The sequence below is a fragment of the Zootoca vivipara genome, chromosome 17 (assembly GCF_963506605.1).
Source record: "Zootoca vivipara chromosome 17, rZooViv1.1, whole genome shotgun sequence".
In the NCBI taxonomy this organism is placed as follows: Eukaryota; Metazoa; Chordata; class Lepidosauria; order Squamata; family Lacertidae; genus Zootoca; species Zootoca vivipara.
The window spans coordinates 25,081,441-25,089,500 of NC_083292.1; the positions used below are offsets into that span (position 1 = coordinate 25,081,441).

General features: G+C 47.8%; 1 long non-coding RNA gene across 1 annotated transcript in view; it reads left to right on the forward strand.

Moving 5' to 3' along the window:
- Nucleotides 1–7,770, forward strand: part of LOC118076600 (uncharacterized) — a 30,856-nt gene extending 23,086 nt beyond the window's left edge. Inside the window, exon 3 of the long non-coding RNA XR_004691515.2 lies at nt 7,568–7,770. This is a non-coding gene — a long non-coding RNA (uncharacterized LOC118076600). The remainder of the gene's footprint in view (nt 1–7,567) is intronic.
- Nucleotides 7,771–8,060: the final 290 nt, after the last annotated feature.

Sequence of the window (8,060 nt, forward strand, 5' to 3'; positions counted from 1 at the left end):
AGGGCTGGGGTAGCGGGGGGAGGAATCATGAAAGGACCGGGCTGCGGCGTAGACGGCACATTGATTAACGAAGCCCCACCAAAGCAGTTCCATTGCCAGCGACCTGCTTAATTCACAAAACTCTTAATTGTTCCAGAGTTGGTTCAGTATTCCTTCTCCCCACAACTCCTCATACAAAGATGCCATTGTGTGTCGTGGTGATGACAGCGTTGTTTTTTGGGCCAGAGAGAGAGAGCGCGAAGAAAGAAAACTCTTGCGGAGGAGGGGGGGGACGTCTCCCAACAGGGTGAAGAGGTTTAAATCAGCTTAGCCCAAATGCCAATTAATAAGGAAGAGGATTAGCCTCTGAGATCTATGGAATAGAGCATCATTGTATTCCTGGGAGGCTGTGGAATTTTATTTCCCTTTCCTACAACTTGGCTGCGCTCGTGTTTTCCTCCCCAACAACAACCAAACGCTTTTCTTGACCTCATGTAGCTTATGGAGCCACGATGTGCCTCTGTGCATGGTCCAGTCTAACCATTTATATGGATCTGCAGTCGTTTACCTGGGGCTGATGGGAGCTGTAGTCCAGCACACCTGGAGGGCACCAGGAAGGTGAATGCAGATTCATCTGGATAGAGATAAAACTTCTTCACACGGGACTTAGTTGAACTATGGGAGTGATGGCCAGCAAATTGGATAGCTTTAAAAGAAGGCTATTCTCTGACTTGGCAGTTAGAGGAAGCAATGCTTCCGAATCCCATTTGCTGGAAACTCCAGGAGGGCAGAGGGCATCTGGTTGGCCACTGTGAGACCAGGATGCTGGACTAGATGGGCCATTGGCCTGATCCAGCAAGCTCTTCTTCTGTCCTTAACCGTATTTTTAAAAGAACTTTATGCTAGAGATCTGTGAATATAGGTGTGCATTTTGTCCTCAGAGAAGGATCCAAATATTGCATGTCAGAGAGCCATACTGTGTGCAGAATGCCATTATGAGAGTGAATGATATTTTCTGTTATGTGGCATAGATTTATTTGACTTCTGGGAGACCGCAGAGAGGCTTTGCAAGCTGGACAGCTCCAAGCATGTCTCTTAATATTTGTTGCTACAGCACAGTGACCCTAAGGCTCATATTCCATCCCTCTCTTTACAATGGATGACTGACGAAGCTGCTAAACTCCACTGGCTAGTCTACCATTGCCTCCCCTCGCTGTTAGCAGGCCTGGCTGAACTCTTAAAAAGAGCCACCATCCAAGATTCACTGGGGATTAAACCTTCAGCATGTGCTCTGTGGACTGATCTATGAAGCTGACACATTCTGAGTCAGGCAGTTGGCAGCTGCTTTGAGGCAGAGAGAGAGATAGAGAGAGAAACAGGGCCTGACCGCTCGTGAGACAGTGGCCTCAGAAAAGCAGGCTCCACACAGTTGGGAGAGCAGCAGATCTGCCTCTTGCACTTGCTGGCCTATTCTTCCTCTACGGAGGTGCCCCACCCCCAGCATTTTTTGCTTTGCCTCTAGCAGGAAAATTTCCTGGGCTGACCCTGACAGGAGACTTCAGAGAGACAGCCTGGGACTTCCCACTGAACTATGGGTTCTGACATACAATGCTGGCTTTGACCTGGTCTACACATACTGAAGTATGAGAGAGCATAGTTTTCAACGTTCCCGTGAGAGGAAAACCTGCTCAGCAGGAAGCAGGCTAGGTTCCCTCTCCCTGGTGTGCTAGTACTCTACTTGCAGGGGTTTTGTATGGGGGAAATGGCACCTCAGCCTTTCCCCACTCCTGCATGTGTGCACGGTGCCTTGTACAGTACTGAGTCAAGGACTGCTAGCTGAAGAGATGCTAGGAATTGTATGAGAAGCATACACTAAGGTCACTAAGTTATGCCCCCCGTCCCTTCAGAACAAGTCCCATTGCATGTGGCTTAAAAGTAACGCAAAAGATTTGGGCTCCATTCTGTTAGAGCAGATCCAGCTTGGTGGTGTTATGGGAAGGTTGTGTGTGCGCTGAAACAGCACATCTAAGGGCTTATCCACACTTCTGCTTGTGCATTGCCTAGAAAGCATGGGTCCAAGCAGTTTTCCTCTTGCCCCCTTCCTTTCCAAGGAAAAACCTGCTCTTTAGCAATAGATCAGAACAAATGACAATGGGGGGCGGGGAAAGGCGAATTGCTGTTTGCTCCAACTGTGTGTTAAAGAGCGGTTTTCCCAGGGGGGAGCAGCAGGAGAAGAGGAAGTGTGGATAAGCCCTAAGATTTGGAACGCTGCATCTGCATCACATATTTGGGATGATTTCAAAGTGGCATGAGTGTCATGGCTTCCGCTGCCCGCCAAATCGATGTGACATCATTGTGTAAGTCTGCGTGGGGCTGGGAAATAAGAGCATAGGAAGACCTGGCTACCAGCCCAAAGGCTCATCTAGTCCAGCATCCAGCTTCCCACACTGGCCAACCAGCTGCCCGTGGGAAGCCCACAGGCAGGACCTGAGTGCAATAGCAGCGCCCTCTCCACTTGTGATCCTCAACAACTTGTCTAAGGAGGTAACCATGAACCCTTGGCAGAATTACCCTCCACCCATTTGTCTAATCCCCTTGTAAAGCTGTCTGAGTTGCTTTACAACTACATCCTGTGCCACTGAATCCCACAGATTAACTGTAGAAGCTCTTCCTGTTTTTGTGTGTGTGTCCTGAACCTTCCCACGTCCAACTTTATTTGGATGTCCCCATTGGGTTTTAGTATTACAAGAGAAGGAGAGAGAAAGAGAAGGGGGGAAGAGCGTCGAGCGCATGAATGGCCAAAACATCTTTGCCCAAGATGTTGGAGAAGATGGCTCGGCTGTTGTAGCCGCCGTGTAATTTATGACGGGGGTTTGCGCCATTGTCTGGGTCCCTCCTGTATTTTCGTGAGGGCTCTGCCTCTCTTCCCAGACCCCTGCTGCGCCCTGGCTACTGTACGGTTGCTAAGGGACATGTCATGTTGTCTATCACTATGCAGGGAGGTGGGGACGGCCTTCAGTGGGCCCATCTGGAGCCTGAGGCCTACATCCCCACAGGCGGGACTGATCGTGGCCCCAAGAAGTACAGAGGGCCTGGGAATGGGACGTTTAGATTTCCCTCAAGTTCATGGCCACCGGAGGCCTTTGGTTCTCAAGGGTGGGTGAGGAGGGGTGAAGAGTGGATTGTTGGCTGTTCTGCTCAGGGTTTTCTGGGCCTTTTTTTCTCCCACCCCCCATTCCGTCTGTATCCTCGCCTGCATACTGATCCCCCCGGCCTATTCTCCTCCCGACATGTGCCCACATAAATAAATTACCCCCACTGCTTGCATTTTGCGGAACAATTGGCCCCCTAAACTCTATTCATCTCCAGACAGCGCCTATTATCCCCCCGATTAAAGCCGACAGAATGGTTTGCAAGGGATACTGTTAACTCTGTCAAACTGTAAATAAGATGCTAATATAAAAATAAATAAGGGAGAGAGAGAGAGGGAGGGAGTTGGTTAGCACGGAGGGCTTGCGAGGTGGGGAGAAAACGGAGAAGGGACAAAGAGAGGGAGACTTCTGCGCCTGCTGCCTTGGGAAAGCAAATGAATCTGTAATGACCACTGTGTACAAACTGCAGGAGATAATATAATGGCAGCCCTTGCGAGCACTTGGGGTTGTTTTCACCAAGGCCTGTTTATTATGAAAGCCTCATTGAGACCTTGGTTGTATAAATGGCAACGTTGCCAGTGGGGACCTTCTCCCTATCCACTCTTCCTCAGCCTGATTTGCCACCTCTCCCGCCTGGCAAAGGCTAGGGTTTGAAAGGATTGGGGAATTGTTTCCTTTTTTCATTTTGAGTCCATGCACCTGATTTATATCATTTAATACCACATGATACACTGGAATGAAGAATTATAGGCATATGATTGATCAGTTGAACATCATGGGGCTCATCCTGCTTGCTTCCACCCTTTGGGCCTCCCACTTCTGCTCAGGGATGGGAGGAGAAACCCAGTTCAGTTTACATTCAAGGGCAATCCTACAAAAATTGCGCTTTCTGAATGAATGCATTAAAAACCAGAAATGCAGCCAACCCTCCAAAAATTCGCACTTCTATGAATTTTGCAACAAAGCCCTCCATCCCAAGTAATTTGTTGCTTTGTGTATTAACTAAAGTTATTTGTTTATTGTCACCCAAGTGATTTACACTGCATAAGATCTAAAACAAAAAAGGGAAGTATTATATTGCATGCAACATATTCAGAAAACAGAAACAAAATACCAGCCCCCTCCCAAAAACGTAATAAAAAAAAATAGCAACAATGAACACAGCAATACTCCCTCCCACTTACCAGCAGAGAAACATAACATCTAAGAATTAACACCCTGCTCCCTAGCCCCCAGACCATTCACATTAACCCATCTCCCCCTCCTCATCTCCCCACCACCCAACCCAGAAGTCCAGTGCCAAGGCCAGCTGCTGTAAAACAGTGGTGGGTGGGTCTTCCAGGGATTGTCTGGCACCTCTCCTTTCAGTGGAATTGGAGGTTTTTAAACAGAGGTTGGGTGGCCTTTTATAAGGGATTTGTTAGCTGTGGTTTCTGCATTTGCTGGGGCTTGGACTAGAGGACCCTTGAAGTCCCTTCCAACCCCAATTCAGGGAGAGTAGCAGCAAAAGCCAACCAGGAAGGTGGTCAAACGTTTTCCTGCTCTTCAGTTTCTCCAGTTGTAACGTACAAAGACGCATTATATTTGGGGGAATTGCTTTGCACTTGTGTGTGTATATTAGGAGGAATCTCCACTGCTGATGAATTTTGGTGGTGTCTTGTTTTAAGAAAGCAAACACTTGCAGACCAATATAGAAATGTTGGCGAAAGGGATTGCAAAAATGAGAAACTGGAATGGATGGATTTGCCACCCCTACTTCTGTTCTTACGTCCACATTAATCTAAAGCACCTTGACAGGCACATACGAAAAATGGTCAGAGCTATGCTCATCAAGCATTTAATTAATTAATACACATACCCCCACCCTTTCCCCAAAGAGCTCAAGGTGGCATATACAGTTCTTCCCCTTCTCCATTTTATCCTCACAACAATCCTGTGAGGTAGGTTAGGTCGAGAGGGCTAGCAGCCACTGACACCCTTCTCCTGCATGAAGTTGTCTAATCCTTTTTTTAAGCCAGCCAAGTTGATGGCCACCACTGCTTCCTGTGGGAGCAAGTTCCATACTTTCAATTATACACTGTGTGAAGGATTTCCATTCATATGTCCTGTTCGGATGAAGGTAGGATTTTGCCCGGTGGTCGATGGCTCCCCATTCAGTAGTGAGGGACCAAGACTGCAATCTGGGAGAACTGACAGTGGGCAAAACCTGCTCTTTGTCCCGGAAACCAAAGGCAGGTTTAGAAACTTTGAGGAACACTGGTATACTTTTCCTGTATCAGTAAAGGTAAAGGTAAATGGACCCCTGACTATTAGGTCCAGTCGTGACCGACTCTGGGGTTGCGGTGCTCATCTTGCTCTATTGGCCGAGGGAGCCGGCGTACAGCTTCCAGGTCATGTGGCCAGCATGACAAAGCCGCTTCTGGCGAACCAGAGCAGCACATGGAAACGCCGTTTACCTTCCCGCTGGAGCGGTACCTATTTATCTACTTGCACTTTGACGTGCTTTTGAACTGCTAGGTTGGCAGGAGCAGGGACCGAGCAACGGGAGCTCACCCCGTCGCAGGGATTCAAACCGCTGACCTTCTGATCGGCAAGCCCTAGGCTCTGTGGTTTAACCCACAGCGCCACCCGTGTCCCTCCTGTATCAGTAGCATCTCCTTAACTCCTGGGAAGGAAAGCGTTGCCACATAGTGGGGGGTGAATGTGCCTTTGCAAACCTGCAGAGGGGGAGAATCTATGGTCCTCCAGCTGCTCTTGAACTCCTTACCCCCTTCAGCCCCAACCAGCTTTGCCTGTGGCCAGGAACAGAGGCAGTTTTAGCCCAACAATATCTCGGTGGCCACCCCACTTTACAGGCACTTTCCCTCCCCGTAAAGACAGGCACATCACCAGCTGATAGAGAAACAGACATCACAATTATATTCAGGTTGTCCATGAAAGGGAATTATTAAGTGTTGCTCGTTCCAATGACTGCAGCCAGAAGGAGTCTGAGAAATAAGCCCCTTCATTATAATTATTCGGATTTGCCCTCCATCAAAGGCTGGGGGGGGGAATTGATCCTTTTAATCTGACCACATGCTTCTGCTTTGGGGATCTCGACTGGTTTGTACCACCTGCTTCCAACCCTGTGTGCCTTGGCAATTTTATAAGAGAGGCATGGTGTGTGTGTGTGTTCCCCTGTTTGTTTTTTAAATAAGAAAATAACATCAATTAATTTGAAAAAAGTAATAAGTAAGGCTAGGATGTGGCTAGTTAGGCGCTAATGCATTTGCTCCAGAGAGAGGACACAGTTCTGTCAATGCCAACCATACCCTTTGCCACCTTAGCACCCTCCAGATGTTTTGGAATTCAGCTCCCATAAGACCCTGCATCCAAAAGCCATGCTGGCTGGGCTGATGGGAGTTGTAGTTCAAAATGGCTGTGCTGGCTTTGGGCTGATGGGAGTTGTGGTCTAAAACCATCTGGAGGACACCAGAATGGCAGACATAGGTCAGTCTTTGCCATTCTGCTTTCCTCCAGATAGAAATATCAATCGTAGATGTTTACAGTTGGGCTGGGCTTTTAGTGTGGGATACAGGTGTGCAATTGTGGAAACTCTAGATGGGATCAAAGTACCATCTGGATCATTTGTGGCCTGCCAGATACTTCTGATTCAAGCCTGGAGGCCTTCATATGAGGACTGAGAGGGTTTCACCCATTCATATAACTTCATTGTTCCAATATGTATGTTCTCGTTTGCATTCTACCCCCTGGGATTCCACATTAACTTGGAGAAATTCTAAAATTGATTCTTGGCATGGATTCTTGAATACCTGTTGCTGGGGAGCCACAGGAGGGGAGAGGGCTCTTGTGCTCAAATTCTGCTTGCTGGATTCCCACAGGAATCTGGTTGGCCATTATGAGAACAGGATCCTGGACTAGATGGGCCACTGGCCTGATCGCCAGCAGACTCTCCCCAAATGTTACCTTGGTATGGTAGTTTCTAAACTCGCTCACACATCCCTCTCTGTCCTCCCATCAAGACTAGCAAGTTGCATCATCAGAGTTCACAGGCAAAAACTTTGAAGGAAGACAAATGAACAGGGGAAAACTTTGAGGGTTTGAAGCAAAACTAGTGAACAAGGCCTGGGGAAAGGGTATGTGGGCTTGGACATGTCACAAGTGCCAAACTAAGAGTCCTGGATGGCCGCATTTGGCCTGAGGTTCCCAACCCCATTTGATAAATGGTTCACTGGCTCCATCCAGCATGATACACAATCAAGTGGTGTGAGGGCTTAACCTCCCTCAGTGTTGTTACCTGAAACAAAAGTGGTATGGCCTAGAAATGGCTTTGAATTTGGTGGCAGGGGCGCCAAACCGAAATGAACAGTCCGTTACACTGATTTGCTTTTAAATCTCTTTCTCTTGTCTCCCCCCTTCCTCCTTGTCTTCCTCAGGTGGATGATGCAGTACAGAAGGACAAAAGCGATTCTGCAGCAGATTCTTGCAGCGCAGCTGCTGAAAACTATTCCTGTGATGTCCTTGCATGTGCTTCATGGTGGCCAAGCCTGTTTCTTTCCTCTCCTTTTTTAATGGGACCAGGACTATGACGACTTCAAAAATGCAGCGCTATTTTTGAGACTTAAGAGTGTCATTATTTTTGTAGACCTTGCCTTCATTATTGGTGGGGTGTGTGGTTTTAAAAGGGGGGGGATGTACCGAATTATTTTTATATGAATAATAAATGCAATTCAAATGACTGGAAATGTTTGTCGTGACTTTACTGAAAGAAAACAAAGCTGGCAAGTTGACGGGGTCAACTCACAGGAGGGTTCTTCGGGCAAATCTGGAAGGCTCAGGTGTTTCCTGAGCAAATACAAGACCAAAACAATGTATTTGTGTGGGGGTGTCCTGGTCTCAGCCGAGCAATCCATCCTCTCTATCCAGATT